The sequence below is a fragment of the Meriones unguiculatus genome, chromosome 2, assembly GCF_030254825.1.
Source record: "Meriones unguiculatus strain TT.TT164.6M chromosome 2, Bangor_MerUng_6.1, whole genome shotgun sequence".
Taxonomy (NCBI): domain Eukaryota; kingdom Metazoa; phylum Chordata; class Mammalia; order Rodentia; family Muridae; genus Meriones; species Meriones unguiculatus.
Genome location: NC_083350.1, coordinates 47,779,463 through 47,796,268, shown reverse-complemented (window position 1 = coordinate 47,796,268; position 16,806 = coordinate 47,779,463). Strand labels below are relative to the sequence as shown.

The window sequence follows — 16,806 nt, the reverse complement described above, 5'->3', positions numbered from 1 at the left end:
TCTCCACAGAGCCTCTAGGACTTCAGCACCGGTGGGACTCTGACACACCCAGCCTTTGAACTGAGCAGCTGCCAGGTTCCTGGTCTCTTCTGTTTTAAGACATCGACTGCTAGACAACATCTTGTAAGAGAGTATAATAAACATCTTTCTACTATCTCTTGGTATATTTATCCTGTCAGTTCTGTTTCTTTTGAAAATACTGACTAATATTACATATGAGTATCTCTGTGATAGGATACTGCTGTGTAGCCATTTCCTCTGAGGTTAAAACTCTCCCTCTGGAGGATGTTCATCAAGACACAGTATTAGAAAAGAGTTAAAACAACAGGGTATTATGACAGAGGTGAAATGTTCCATTCTGCTATGACTCTTCTTAAGCTCAGGAAATAAACAGTTTAGACTCAAAGGAGTCCCTGAAACTAACCAGATTCCCTAGGCCTTCCCTTTTTAACAGGTGAGCACTGCTAGGAGATAATTTTAGACAAGCTGAACTACCTGGAAGTAGTGGAATCCAGACTAGCTACAAGAAAAAAAAAGTTTTGACAATCCGAACTGCCTCAGACACTCTAAAACATGTTGGGCTGTATGCAAGTTGCTTATTGAGCTCCAGGTTTCCAGCTCTCATGGTCTGTCACACTTGTCGGAATGAACTTTGGTGATACAGCTGTCTTTGAGAAATTTCTGTTTCTTTAAGTAGCCCTTTACCATATTCCTGTAAACAACTCCAGTAAAACTCATAGTCTTCTCCAGGAAAGAGCCAACCAACCAGTTATCCATTGCTGAATGGTCATCCTTGAACACATATGCGTACAACAATATCTGGACTGCGCAGGTTGTAGTTATGTATTAGCACTATATATAATATATGTTATATATTTGTAATATATAAATATACATGTATAATTACACATATAATTATATGTATACATATATACATATATAATGTAATATACATTTATATATTCCTAAACACACATACATACACATAAACAATTAAAGAAAAAGAGGTCATAAATTTGAAAGAGAGTAGAGGTGGTATTTGGAGTTTGAAGGGAGGAAAGGGAAGAGGAAAAATGATGCAATTACATCACAGTCTCAAAAATAAATAAATATATGTAGAAAGTGAAGAAAAAAATGCCTAATAAATGCATTAAAATAAAATTTAAAATCCTCATTGGTTCACAGAGTTGGACTTTGGTAGTGTTTGTGTTTTGGACTGTCTTCAGTTCCCTCTCTGGAGGGGGTAGATATTTGCTCAATTCTGCCCAGGAATAGTCTTACTCACATAATAAATATGGAGCTCTTTGGGTACAAGCCAAGGAGAGGTATAGCTGGGTCATTAGAGTTCTGTTTTTAATTCTTTTTAGAATTCTCCACATTGATTTGCATAACGCCAGCAGCAGTGAATATGGGTTCTTTTTCTTCCACTTTCTCAGTAGCATTTGTTGTCATTTGATTTTGTGACCTTAGCCATTCTGACTGGGGTGAGTCAAATCTAAAAATGGTTTAAATTTACATTTCCTTTATGGTTAGAGATGTTGGAACACTTTTTAAATAGTCATTGGCCACTTATGTTTCCTATTTTGAGAACTGTCTGATCACTTTATTAGTCCACTTGTTGCTTGGCAGTTTGAGATTTTTTTAGGTGTTTAGTTGTTGCATTCCTTTACATATTCTAGATGCCAACCCCCTGCCTGAGACCTAGCATAGGAAATACCCTCAAGAATCACTGAATGAAATTAGCCAGCAACTGTGGCTCACACCTTTAATTCCAGCACTCATGAGGCAGAGGCTAGTGGGTTTCTGAGTTTAAGGCCAATCTGGTCTACAGAGCAAGTTCCAGGAGAGCCAGGGCTACACAGACAATTCCTATCTCAAAAACAAAACAAAAAACAACAGCATCATCAAAAGTCTCCCATCCAAAAAAAGCCCAGGACCAGATGGCTTCAGCGCAGAATTCTACCAGACCTTCAAAGAAGAGCTAAGTCCAATTATTTTCAAACTATTCCACAAAATAGAAACAGAAGGAACATTACCAAACTCATTCTATGAAGCCACAGTCACCTTGGTACCTAAACCTCACAAAGACTCAACAAAGAAAGAGAATTTCAGGCCAATCTCCTTATGAACATTGATGCAAAAATACTTAACAAAATACTCTCAAACCGAATCTAAGAACACATCAAAGATATTATCCACTATGACCAAGTAGGCTTCATCTCAGGTATGCAGGGGTAGTTCAATAAACGGAAATCCATCAATGTGATCCACCATATTAACAAACTGAAAGGAAAAAAAAAACACATGATAATCTCCCTAGATGCTGAAAAAGCATTTGACAAAATCCAACATCCATTCATGTTTAAAGTATTGGAGAGATCAGGGGTACAAGGCACATATCTAAACATAGTAAAGGTGATATACAGCAAGCCTATAGCCAACATCAAACTGAACGGAGAGAAACTTAAAGCAATCCTACTGAAATCAGGGACAAGACAAGGCTGCCCACTCTCCCCATATCTCTTCAACATAGTTCTGGAAGTCCTTGCTAGAGCAATAAGACAGTTGAAGGAGATCAAGGGGATACAAATTGGAAAGGAAGAAGTCAAATTATCACTGTTTGCAGATGATATGATAGTATACATGAGTGACCCCAAAAACTCTACCGGGGAACTCCTACAGCTGATAAACAACTTCAGCAAAGTGGCCGGATACAAAATTAACTCAAAAAAATCAGTAGCACTCCTGTATACAAAAGACAAAAGAGCTGAGAAAGAAATTAGAGAAACAACACCCTTCACAATAGCCACAAATGACATAAAGTACCTTGGTGTAACCCTAACCAAGCAAGTCAAAGACTTGTATGAAAAAAATTTCAAGTCTCTGAAGAAAGAATTAGAAGAAGATATGAGAAGATGGAAAGATCTCCCATGCTCATGGCTTGGCAGGATTAACATAGTAAAAATGGCCATCTTACCAAAAGCAATCTACAGATTTAATGCAACTCCCATCAAATTGCCAACACAATTCTTTACAGACCTGGAAAGAAAAATTCTCAACTTCGTGTGGAATAACAAGAAACCAAGAATTGCTAAAACAATCCTCTACAATAAAAGATCTTCTGGAGGCATCTCCATCCCTGATCTCAAGGTGTACTATAGAGCAACAGTTATAAAAACTGCATGGTACTGGCATAGAAACAGAATGGTAGATCAATGGAACCGAACAGAAGACCCAGAAATAAACCCACACACTTATGGACACCTGATTTTTGACAAAGATGCCAAAACCATACAATGGAAAAAAAATAGCATCTTCAACAAATGGTGCTGGTCCAACTGGATGTCTACATGTAGAAAAATGAAAATAGATCCATACTTATCACCCTGCACAAAACTGAAGTCCAAGTGGAGCAAAGACCTCAACATAAAAACTAGACACATTAAATCGGCTAGAAAAAAAAAAGTGGGGAATACCCTAGAACTCATTGGTACAGGAGAAAACTTCCTGAACAGAACACCAACAGCACAGGCTCTAAGAGCAACAATTAATAAATGGGACATCATGAAATTGAAAAGCTTCTGCAAAGCAAAGGACACAGTCATCAAAATAAAGCGACTGCCTACAGATTGGGAAAGAATCATCACCAACCCTTTATCTGACAAAGGACTCATATTCAGTATATATAAAGAACTAAAGAAGCTGAAAAGCAGCAAACCAAGTAATCTACTTTAAAAATGGGGAACAGAGCTAAACAGAGAATTCTCTGGAGAGGAATATCGAATGGCAGAAAAGCACTTAAAAAATGCTGAACCTCATTAGCCATTAGGACAATGTAAATCAAAACAACCCTGAGATTTCACCTTACACCCATCAGAATGGCCAAGATCAAAAACTCAAGTGACAACACATGCTGGAGAAGTTGTGGAGAAAGGGGAACCCTTCTCCACTGCTGGTGGGAGTGTAAACTTGTACAACCACTCTGGAAATCAATCTGGCACTTTCTCAGAGAACTAGGAATAGTGCTTCCTCAAGATCCAGCCATACCACTCCTAGGCATATACCCAAAAGAGGCTCAAGTACACAAAAAGGACATTTGCTCAACCATGTTTGTAGCAGCTTTATTTGTAATAGCCAGAAGCTGGAAACAGCCCAGATGCCCCTCAACTGAAGAATGGATGCAGAAACTGTGGTACATCTATACAATGGAGTATTACTCAGCAATGAAAAATAAGGAAATCATGAAATTTGAAGGTAAATGCTGGGACCTAGAAAGGATCATCCTGAGTGAGTTGTCCCAGAAGCAAAAAGACACACATGGTATATACTCACTCATATAAACATACAACATAGAATAAACCCACTAAACATACTAAGCAAAAGAGAGGACCCTAACTAAAATGTTCAATCCCCATCCTGAAAGGCATAGAGGATGGACATCAGAAGAAGAATAAAACAGGAAACAACCAAGGAACCTGCTACAGAGGGCCTCTGAAAGCCAGAAGAAGAAAACAGGAAACAACCTAGGAACCTGCCACAGAGGGCCTCTGAAAGCCTCTGCCCTGCAGACTGTCAAAGCAGATGTTGAGCCTGATGGCCAACTGTCGGGCAGAGTGAATGGAATTTTATGTAAGAAGTGGGAAATAGTAAGAGCTGGAGAAAACAGGAACTCCACAAGGAGAGCAACAGAACAAGAAAATTTGAACACAGGGAACTTCCCAGAGACTCATACTCCAACCAAGGACTATTCCTGGAGATAACCTAGAACCCTGACAATGCAGCCACTTCTGATGAGAACTGATAGACTAAGATCAGAAAGGAGAGGAGGACCTCCCCTATCAGTGGACTTGGGGAGGAGCATGCATGCAGAAAGGGGGGGGAGGGTGGGACCGGGAGGGGAGGAGGGAGGGGCTTATGGGGGATACAAAATGAATAAAGTGTAATTAAAAAAGTTAAATAAAAAGAAAGAAAGAAAGAAAAAAAAAAAAACAACAGCAGCAACAACAACAAATTAAAACCAAACCACCAACGAAGCCAAACCAAACAAATTAAAAAAAAAAAAAACCCACAAAGCAAAAAAAAAACAAAAACAGACAGACAAACAAGCCAACAAATAAAAACATGAAATTAAGAAAGTCTCAGCAGAGTGAGAAGCCAGATTGGGAGAAACTTTGCCAACTGTACCTCAGAAACTTAATTTTTAGTTCTCAAATTGCTTCACTTTTTCTTGGTAGATTTATTTCCCAAATGTGACAGTAAGCCACCTATTAGAAACAAAGGGTGACTAAAACTCTGCTGAAGTTGTCGTCGTCTTGCACTGATCAGACTGTCTTGAATTCTCTCATTAGATAGTCTATGTTACTCAACTACATTAAAGAACTGCTAAGCCTTATCCAAAGTCAACTTACTCAAATTGCCAGGCTAGTCTTAATTATAGGATCTTCTGAGCAGCTGAAATGGTAGGAGTATCTGGGGTTCTCTTTCCTCCAGTGTTCTCCTGTTAGAATGCTCATAGGCGCCATATGGTGCTGGGAGTGTTTTGCAGTTCCTTGGGGACATGGTATTGCCAGCCTTTGGAAATGATCCCTCTTTCTATGAACGTATCTTGATGAAATATGCCTTGGATTTCTTCAACTTATCTTTCTGCTCCCTCCGTGACAGAGAGCTTACGTTGCTCTACATGAGCCAAAGGGTTTCTCCCAGGCAATGAGTATTTGCTGTTCTGGATTCTTTAGACTTCACCCTAAGGGAAATTTGGAGAGGGTAGAACGAAGCATGCCTGTCATTATTCCGCATCTTCCTTGGCATTTTGTTAAGATCATCAGCATTGTAGCTTACACACCTTTAGCTATCTTGAACCAGAATCTCCTGGCATGCAAGCAATGACAGGAAGGGGAACCTAGTGAGCTACATAAACAGACTAAGAAGGGCCAATGGCCACAAAGGCTTTTAGTCTGAAATGCCTGGAGACCAAATATGCATTAGCCACAAGATCTGCTGCGACAATTGACTAACACTTATATACACATTTGAAATATTCCTAAGGTCCTCAGTCCCCCTGGGAATCAGACCAGCCTGAAGCAGTTCTAAATAAATCATATAAGGGCCCCTATGGCTTCAAACCCAGGAAATGTACAGTGTTGTAAGATATCTCTTTCTTTAATTCATCAATATTTGTTAATGGACACTTCAAGCTAAGCAAGGTACTCTTTAGAGTTTCAGTAAGAACTTTGTCTATAGTTAGCTTTCTGTTTTCCATAGAATTTCTGCTTCTCTTTTTACATAAAGCATTCTTTTTTTTTTTTTTATTTCGGTGTCTCAGTCACTTCCTAAATGATTTCCTGTCTTAGTTCCTTCTGTGTGACCAAAAGCAACTTGGGGAGGAAAGAGTTTATTTTTCTCACAGTTCATCATCAAAAGCAGTGAGGGCAGGTGTTCCTACGGGTCAGGAACCTGGAAGCAGAAGCTGATGCAGTGGCCATGGAGGGGTGCTGCTTAATTAGCTTGCTTGGCCTGTTTTCTTCTAGAACCCAGAACCACCAGCCCAGGGATGGCACCACTTACAATGGGCTAGGCCCTCCCTCACTGATCGCTAATTAAAACATCTTACAGCCTGATCTTATGGAGCCATTTTCTCAATTGAGGCTCCCTATTCTCTGATGGCTCTAGCTTGTGTTAAGTTGACATAAAACTAGCCAGTATACTCCTCTCCCCTCATTAAAATGTTTCAGCTACAAGAAGCAGTTGTTGACAGCCAGGAATCTATATTTTCTTTTCCTAATTATCCAGTTCATTTGAAACACGCATTGAGCTGGTTACTGCGGAACATGCTTGTAATCTCAGTCACTCACAAGCTTAAGCAAGAGAATTCCAAGTTCAAAGGCAACCAGTTCTGCATAGTAAGACCCCAAAGAAATAAAGAGAGAGAGAGAGAGAGAGAGAGAGAGAGAGAGAGAGAGAGAGAGAGAGAGAGAAAGTGAGAGCTGGGGACTTGGCTCAGTGGCAGAGTGTTTTTATAACATTCATAGGTCCTGTGTTTGATCCTCAACATGGAGGAGGAGGCAAAGGAGGAGGAGGCAGAGGAGGAAGAACCAATGGAAGTTTGGTTTGTTCAACTTCATTGTCAAAAAGTATAGTGCAAATCTTTATCATTTGTTCCAGAAAATCTTCTTTATTTTGAACAGAAACTTAAACTACGACCATATCTTCTGTTATAGAAGTTTGTGTTTGCCTCCCAACGCTTCGGGCCCTGCTCCGGTCAGCAACATGGCCTTCCTACCTTAATAACAGTGCTTTATGCACAACAGCCTCTCAGTGATCGATGGCTTGGAAGTGCTTTATTCTGGAGCGTTCTAGTCAAAAGCGCCATGGTGATACAAACTGCTTCTATTTTTGTTTGTATTCTGAGAGTAGATTTCAAGAGTGTTTTCAGGAAGAATTGCCTCATATGAACTGTTACTGTTCTTTCAAACAGTTAGCTGGATCTGAGGCAGAAGTGTATGACCTCACAGGGCTTCCGTTCCAACTTGACTGTTGAAGGCTCATCTAAACTCTTTAATGTGTGTCTTTACACTGATAAACAGTAAGTGCCGTTGTTTGTACCATCACGCTTTGCTCTGACATAGCAAATCGCTTGCTGGGTTGTATTTTAAGCCTTGGCTGTGGTGGCCCTCATTTCCCAAGGCATTTTCCTTTCTCTCCAGGGGGATGGGCAGGAGGACAGAGGGCTTGCAGAGAGAAATGAACCACGAGGGGTGGGTATCACTGAGACAAGCTGGAGACCTACAACAAGGTAGGCTCCTGAGAGGATATGGGGGTGATTCTAGCTGAGACCCCTAGTAGCAGGGATCACAGAGACTGAAGAGAGCACCCTCTAACCAGACAGGATTCCTAGTGGAGGGAGGGGAACACCAACCCACCCACAAAAACTTTGACCCAAAATTTACCCTGCCTACATGATGTGCAGGGATAAAGACACAGCAGAGATTGGGGGAATGTCCAACCGATGCTTTGCCCAACCTGAGACCCACATGGAGGGAGAGGCAACCCATGACATTATTAAGGGCACTCTGCTATACTTGCAACTGTCCTCTGAGAGACTCAATCCTGAAGCAGATCGAAACAGATGCTGAGACTCACAGCCAAACACTGGGCAGAGCACAGGGAGCCTTGTGGAAGAGTAGGGGGGAAAGGACAGAAGGATCTTGAGGGGACAGGAGCTCCACAAGAAGACCAACAGAGTCAACTAGTCTGGACCCAGGGGGGCTTGCAGAGACTGAAGCACCAACCAAGCACCCTGACATATGTACATAGGCCCCCTACACATATGAACCTGATGGATAGCTTGGTCTTCATGTGGGTCCTTAGTAAGGGGAGTGGGAGCTGTCTCCAACAAGGACTCTGTTGCATGCTTTTTGATCACACCCCCCTGGCAGAGCTGCCTTGCTAAGGCACTGAGGAAGAGGATATTCTCAGTCCTCATGTGACTTCATGTGTTGGGGTGGGTTGTGGATGGTGCTCCCTTTTTCTGAGGCGTAGGGGAAGAGAAATAGAGGGAAAAGGGAAGGAGGGTGGGGCAGGGAGGAGAAGAGGGAGGTGGATACAATTGGGATGTAAAGAGAATAAAAAAGTAAATAAATTTTAAAAAGAAGAAAAAGATGAATGAGTACAAGATGGATAGAAATAGAGTTTGGAAGGTGTGAAGTTGTGGAAATAAAAGGGGCTGTTGAGACATAATGCACTATGAGCCCTGGAGAAGAACAGATTAAAAGAAAGAAAAGACTTTTATATTATGTGTTTTATATTCATTTTGCCACCAGTCATCATATCCCTTTAATGGGAAGTAGTAGCTAAGGAAGCAGAAGCCATCCAACGTCAAATTTTTCCTTCCCATCTTACATCAACTGTGTAGGACCAAAGGCTGCATATAGCATTGGGCATGTTTAAGGAAATAAGAGGAAGGTTTCAGGATTCCAAGACACTTCATCACTTATATACTGGCACAATCTTCCTTTGGGCTTGTAAAATCCTGTCACATTCAGCTTTGTGTTTCACCTACCTAGAGCTATACTGGATGCAATGCCCAGGCTTAAAAACTACATGCGGAATTTGACCTGTCCTGGTGAAAGATGGTGCTGTTTTCCATTTTAGCCACTAGGAGATAGATTATTTTCAGTCTCCTATTCTGTTTCTCTGTCTCTCTCACAAAAAAACTAAAATTTTCACATAAACTGAAAAATTGCTCAAATGAACATAAGTCATTACCTGGCATTTCATGCTAGTGAGAGCAAAGATCTTGAAAGTAGAATTACATTTCAGTCTTGAACCACTTTTATAATTTCTTCCTGCCTCTACTGGAGTCTGACAATGAACTCAGTTGAATGAATACTGATGACAGTTATTACGCATCCACTGAGAGCTGCAGAATATGCCTGAGGACTCTATGTGCTCTGTAATAGTTAATCTGCACAACACACCTGTGAGCCTTCTTATAGCCATTTAACTCTAGCTGTCTGACTGAGTCCCTGCTGGGCCCTAAAACACCAACGATTGTGTTTCTCAGGTGAGAGGAAACCCCACGGTGTGGGAAGCAAATTGGGTCTGTTCTCAGGTCACCCAGCTAAATCCTGAAGAGCTCCCAGGTACTGGCAGGTACTCAGTCACCAGCCCAGAGCCACCTGCATGTTCTGATCACCACCCCAGATCAAACTGTGGACTCCAAGACAACACAGATTAGTCTCCCTGTCGGGAGGAAACCCCATGATGGGGGAAATACCAGATCTGACTTCAGGACACTCAGCTCTGGAAAAGTTCCTGGGTTCCCACAGGTTCAGGGCTCTAGCCTTCTGCCACATTCATGAGTGCTGCACTTACCTGCCACTAGTTAACACTTGGGTATTGGGGCACAAAGCTCCAATCTCAGACATACAGAAGCCTAGGATCCATGGGATCAGCCCCAGACACTGCTCCAAGGCACAACCTGTCTCCCTAGCCAAACTGACCCAGCCACCGGGCTCCCTGATTCTTCAAGAGGGCTGTTCCCAGCAAACACAGTGTAAGAACAGCAGCAGCAGCTCACTAAATTCAGAGCCAAAAACCCAGCAGAAGGGCAGCTGTCTCCAGGATTTCTCCTGCTGAGAGGACAGCCCCCCTGACAACTAACAACCACAGTTACCACACAAGTCCATATGCCTGAGGTGACCTGTGGCAATTCCTGAGAAGCACAGGCCATTCAGTGACTATACCCAAAAAGCTGAGGAGCCCTCCTTAAGGAACAACCATCTTCCTGCCAAGGGGAATCTCCAACCCCAGGTTTCCAGCAGGCACCAGAAACTAACAGCCAACACTTGAGATAGCCAGATGGGTAGAGACCAGAGTAAAAGCACAACCAACAAAAGCCAAAGCAATATGGCATCTCCAGAACCCATTTATTCAGGGGCAATTAGCACTGGACACCCTATTATAAGTGAAATTTAAGAAGATGACCTTACATCTATGCTTATGTAGAGGATAATGGAGGAAATAAACAAAATGCATAAAGAAATATAGGAAGATAAAGTCAAACAGATTAGGGCCATCTGTAAATAAACAGAAGAAAATAAAGACAAACAAATTATGGCCATCTGTAAAGAAATAGCGGAAGATAAAAGTCAAACAGAGTATGGGCATCCGTAAAGAAATACAGGAAGATGCAACCAAACAGTCTGTGGCCTTCAGAGAGGAAATAAATCACTGAAAGGAATAAAAGAAACAGAGGAAAATTCAACAAACAGATAAAGGAATTGAAGGGAAAAAAGGAAAATAAAGTCAGACAGGTGAAGTAACTCAACAAAACAATTCAAAATCTGAAGATAGACTTGGAAAAAATTAAAGAAAACAAAAACAGAAGAAATCATGGAGAGGAAGAACTCAGGGAAGAAAATGGGAACTACAGAGGTAAACATAGCCAACAGACTACAAGAGATGGAGAAAAAATCACAGGTATGGAAGATACCATGGAAGAAATTGAAGTATCTGTCAAAGAAAATGTTAAATCTAAAAAATTCCTGATACAAACCATCCAAGAAATCTAAGACAACATGGATAGATAAAACCTAAGAATAATAGGAATAGAAGATAAAGATTCCCATCTCCAAGGTTTAGAAAATATTTTCAACAAAATCATAAAAGAAAATTTCCTCAATTTAAAGGAGATGTCTAAAAGCATAAAAGAGACCTACAGAACACCTAATAAATTAACCAGAAAAGAAAATCCTCCTGCCACATAATCAAATCAAAACAAAACAAAAAAAAATACTAAAAGCTAAAAGGGAAAAAGGCCAAGAAACATATAATGGCAAACCCATTAGAATCACACCTGACTACTCAACAGAGACTATGAAAGCCAGAAGGGCCTGGACAGATATCATGCAGACCCTAAGAGAACACAGATGTCAGCCCAGGGCTGCTATACCCAGCAAAACTCTCAGTCATCATCAATGGAAAAAACAAGATATTCAATGACGAAAAACAAATTTAAACAATATCTACCCACATATCCAGCACTACAGAAGATACTAGAAGGAAAAAATACAACCCAGGAAAGCTAACTACATTAAGGAAAACACAGGAAGTAAATAATCTCACTACAGTAAAACTAAAAGTAGCCAAACACACACACACACACACACACACACACACACACACAACCAACTTTAAAAATCAAAGGATCTAACAGCCACTGATCATTAATCTCTCTTAACATCAATGGACTCAACTCTCCAATAAAAAGACACAGACTAACAGAATGGATATGTAAACAAGACCCAACAAACTGTTGCATACAAGAAACACACCTAAGTCACAAAGATAGACATTACCTGGGAGTAAAGGACTGGAGGACAGTTTTTGAAGCAAATGGACTCAAGAACCAAGCAGAAGTAGCCATTCTAATTACTAATAAAATAGTCTTTCAGCCTAAATTAATCAAAAGAGATGGGGAAGGTCATTTCATATTCATCAAAAGAAAATTCCACCAAGAAGACATCACAATTCTGAACATCTATGCCCCAAATACAAATGTACCCACATTTGTAAAAGAAACATTAATAAAACTGAAACTATACATAGATCCCCACACATTAGCAGTGTGAAACTTCAACACCCCACTCTCAACAAAGGACAGGTCAACAAAACAGAAATTAAGCAAAGAAACAATGACTCTAACAGAGGTTATGAATCAAATGGACCTCATGGACATCTACAGAACCTTTCACCCAAACACAAAAGAATCCACCTTTTTTTTCTCAGCACCTCATGGAACCTTCTCCAAAATAGACCATGTAGTTGGTCACAAAGTGAGCCTCAACAGATATAAGAAGATTGAAATAATACCATGTATCCTATCTGACCACCATGGTCTAAAGCTAGACAGAAGCTCAGATTATCCCGATTTCTCAAGGTTCAAGGTAGATTAGAATGTAGATATTACCAAAGAGAGCTAGAAAAGCAGCTGGCAATTACTAGCCATTTACTATAGTTAGGGGGTTCATTCAGCACAGAACCATAATGAAACAGTGTAAATGCAGAATGGGCGTGGTGGTAAAATCGACACCATGTTTCTGTGGTATGGAGAAATCATAGCTCCAGAGATCAGGTGGGCTGCTGAATGTTTTGATTTTCAATCCTCAGGACATGCCTCTGAGGGCTGCAAGTACAACTTCATGTTAAAATGGACTGTTGCGATAATAATGGGAGTGTTAGGACATATGAATCACTGCCTCCTTTTTTCTTTAATTTTCCTCAACCCTTCCTGAGAAGCTTTGTCTAGATGTCAAAAAGCAATTTTTTTTTACATTGGTATTAATTAACTAAGTGTCATCAGCCCACTTTCCAAGTCAGTTAGGAACTTCTTGTTCCTGCTTAGAGGATGAGAGCAGTATCTGCCAGCCTTTTACCTGGCAGGTGACTAACGTGAAGAATATATAAAGAACTCAAAGACCCTAACAGCAAAAGAACAAGTTATCTAATCAACGAATGAGGAATGAGCAAATCGTCTGAACAGACATTTCTCAAGAAGACTACATCTGGCCAGCAATTTACCAAAATCAAAATGATTTTGAGACTTTTCCTCACTCCAGGAAGACAGCTATAACCAACAGACAAACGAGAAGTGTTGGTGAGGACGCAGAGAAAAAGGAACAGTGATGGACTGTTGGCCGGAATGTGAATCAATTTAGTCATTACAGAATGCGGAGAGGTTCCCTATGAAACTAAAATAGAACTGCACTTTGATACAGCAGTACCACTCCTGGGTATATACCAGATGGAATCTTACCCACACTCAATAGACAGTGATACATCCATTATCATGGTCATGCTGTTCACAGCAGTCAGGTGATGAAATCAGCCTAGGTGTCTACCAACAAACGAATGGATAAAAAATATTTAGCACACGTGCACACATAACCCCACACTGGAGTTTTACCTAGCTCTAAAGATGAGTAATGTGTTATTTGCTAAAGAAAGTCTGGAACTAGAGGTTAAGTGAACTAAGCCAGGCTTAGAGAGAAATGTACTGTGTCTAATACTATATGTAGAGCCTAGAATAAAAAAGGTAAAAAAAATTAAAAAAGATGACCTGTAAATAAATAGAAGGACTGTTAGAAAGGGATGTGAAGACCTGGGGAAGGGGAGGAAGAGGAATGGTTAAGAAGAAGGTTGGGAAGGTAAAGAGCCAGGTGCACACACAGAACTATCTATAGAACCGTCAACGTGTATAATTAACAATAATTATCATTTTCAAAGGAATGGTTGACCTGAAAATAACATAAAGTACGAAAAAGACCAATTAGCAGATCTCTCTCTCTCTCTCTCTCTCTCTCTCTCTCTCTCTCTCTCTCTCTCTCTCTCTCTGTTTGGCTTTTTGAGACAATGTCTCACTCTGTATCTCTGGATGACCTAGAACTCACTATGTAGATCAGGGTGGCCTCGAACTCACAGAGAACACTTGTCTCTGCTTCCCAAGTGCTGAGATTAAATGTATGTGCCTCCACACAAGGCCTGAATTCTTAATTTTGAATTTAGAACATTTCTCTTTGAAATTGTAGTCTTTTAGCTTTGCAATTTAAGTTAATATTGGAAACGCTTTAAAACGACTTGGTCATTAAAATGTATAATAATCTTGAAATTCTTATTTTCTTATCAGCTCTCTTCTCTACCCCTAGTCTAGAATACCTAATGGACAGGATATTTAACACTTGAGTCCTGAAGCAATGGTCAAATGTACTGATCCACTTTTAAAAATTAAATCACAGAGACTTACAATGAGGATGTATCTCAGAGGCAGAGTTTTTGTTTGTCCACATGTGATGGTCCATCCACAGCAGCGCGCGCGCACACACACACACACACTGGTTAGGTGTGGTGGTGCCTGTAATCTCAGCTCCTGAAAGAACAGGAAGGAGACTCGTGGAGTAAAAGTTAACCTTGGATACATAGCAAGTTTTAAGTCATTGTGGGCTACATGAGAACCTGTCTCAACATCAACAGTAGCACAAAAGCCAAGCTTACATCTGCTTCCTTCCACATCCAAAGCAGAACTTAAGGCAGCGTAGACTCACATACACCCCTTCCCCTGGTTTAGTGGGAGTGAAATGTCTCCTTTATTGTCATGATGAATAACGACTACAAAGTAAATTCGGTACACTGTAAAATCTTCAAACCAGGGAACATTTTTAGCTCAGCTAAATTTCCAGATACTGAATTGTACTGGTAGTTTTGGCCACTAGATGACGGTATAAGCGCATCACATCATAGAAGTTTCCTTAATTGGTCCAGCTTTAGAATGAAGGCATCGGAGGCCAGAGAGCATGTTAATGCGTTAGTTAAAGCAGCAAAGTCAAACATAATCAGGTGTTGGAAAGTGAGCTAATCCTCTGAAAGTGTTCAGTAACCCAATGTTACGGAAAGACATGATTGTTAAACACACACAAACACACAACAGCACACAAATTGAATTTGCTGTTGAAAGATCTCCAAGCTAATTCATGGGGCGGAAGTTGGCACTAAAACACACGAATCTCTTCACATGTGTTCAATTTATATGTTCTCCTCCAGGTCTGATCCTCAGCTCTTAAACGATCCGTTGTTTAGGATGGTGTACGCCTCCCCTGCGTTACACATCGATGAATAAGTGAGTTCTTAGCAGAGTTGTGAGCCCAGGACTTTGGCATTTTTAGGGGAAACGGCAGACTTACTGTAAGCGGTTTGCTGGGCCATTATTGACTGGCAGGCTCGGCTGGAAGCACTTCGTTAGTGTATTAGGTTGCCCTGGAAATGCCTTCTTGAAACTCTTAATGATGCACTTAACGGAGCCCTCTGGGACGGGAGTAAAACGTCTCTTAGCGGGAGTGTCTTCCCCCGGAGCACTCCTGGGATGGGTTGGGATGGACAGGCACATCTGAGAGAACCTCAGTGAGGAGGCAGCCTCAGAACAGGTTGCAGGTAGCAGCTTCCCTCAGGTAAGTCAAGACCCGACTTCCCGCTGAAACTCCTAGCCTTTATGGATATTTTAATGATCATTTTGAGAGAGCACTCTCAGTCCTGCTCCTGTGTGTGTGTGTATGTGTGTATGTGTGTGTGTGCGCGCGCGCGTGTGGCCGAAGGAACCAAGAGGAAAGGGCATTTGAGTGAATATGACTGTAATCAAAGGGGGGGGGGGCAAAACCCAAACAATTTTAACTTGAAAATTTCGTAGGATGAAAGGGAAAATGGTTTCGAGAGAGACAGGAGCCCTTCTGCAGAGTCACGCCTTGGGAGAGTTCGTCCGGAGGCTTTTCGGATGAAAATAACTGCCGGGGGGGGGGGGGTAGTTGATGGGGGTGGGGTGGGGTGGGGGTGCGCTGGAGGTGAAAATAAGGAAGGCAGAGCAGAGAGGAGGCTTGAGCAAACTCCAGATCACAGGCCGGCCGGGGGGCGCGTGCGCGCGGCGTCTCCGCCCTGCGCCCGCAGCCAGCCAGCGCCTCTGGTCCGGTGCCCGCCGCGGGCGCACGTCCCGTCGGCGCTGGCAACCTGTCACCGCCGAGGACGTGACTCGGAGCTGCCTCCGCTCTTTCCAAGCCCTATTCCTTTAAGATGATGTAATAGTCATTTCCCTGGATGGTTTCTTGCCTGCACTGCTCACACAGCAGCATCCGAACTGCTCCTGGCACCGTGGGACCTCCCAGCTCTGGAGCCCGAGCCCCGCAGGCATCTTCTCGCCGCCCCGGCCCCTTCTCTTTCCCACCTGGCGGGGACATGGGAGTCCCTTTGCCCTTGCCGGCAGGAGGGGTGGCTGCTACGACCCTGGCGGGGCGCAGCTGTCTGTCTGTCTGTCCCTGGGCTCTCTGAAAGCCTTTAAGTCCAGTCACCTCTCCCAGGTGTAAAGGATCTGTTCCAAGGGTTTGGATTTGGATTTCGGGTTTTCTCTTTTTCCTTGACGAAGCTTTGGTTGATTTTTTTTTTCCATCTCTGCTTCACTTCTTCGACTCAGCCTCCTTCTCTCCGTTCAACTTTTTTTTTCCCCTCAATCCATTTCAACTAGAGATTGGAAGTGAATTCGTACACACAGACAGACACACACACAGCACCGTGCATCTGCGAGCGCGTAAGTGCGGAACCGTTTCCCGAGAGCACATCTCTCTGGCACTTTTCATTGATACCTCTGTCCTTTCCGTGTTTGGGATTTGACATCCAGACTCCTTGCGGTCGTGGTTTCTGGTTGCTCTGGAAAACGTTATTTTCTTCGCAAGAGCTGAGTCTCCGACACTCGCTAAGGTAAGCGCAGAG

At 42.0% G+C, this 16,806-nt stretch overlaps 1 protein-coding gene across 3 annotated transcripts in view; it reads left to right on the top strand.

Moving 5' to 3' along the window:
- Positions 1–15,350: 15,350 nt before the first annotated feature.
- Kctd16 (potassium channel tetramerization domain containing 16) overlaps positions 15,351–16,806 on the top strand; it is a 282,111-nt gene continuing 280,655 nt past the window's right edge. For 2 of the 3 annotated variants that reach the window (XM_060377342.1, XM_060377340.1), the window contains exon 1: positions 15,981–16,794. The gene's annotated coding sequence lies outside the window, so the exon portion shown is untranslated. Of the gene's footprint in view, positions 15,501–15,980; positions 16,795–16,806 lie in introns of those variants that run through there. The other variant, XM_060377341.1, reaches the window with a different exon arrangement.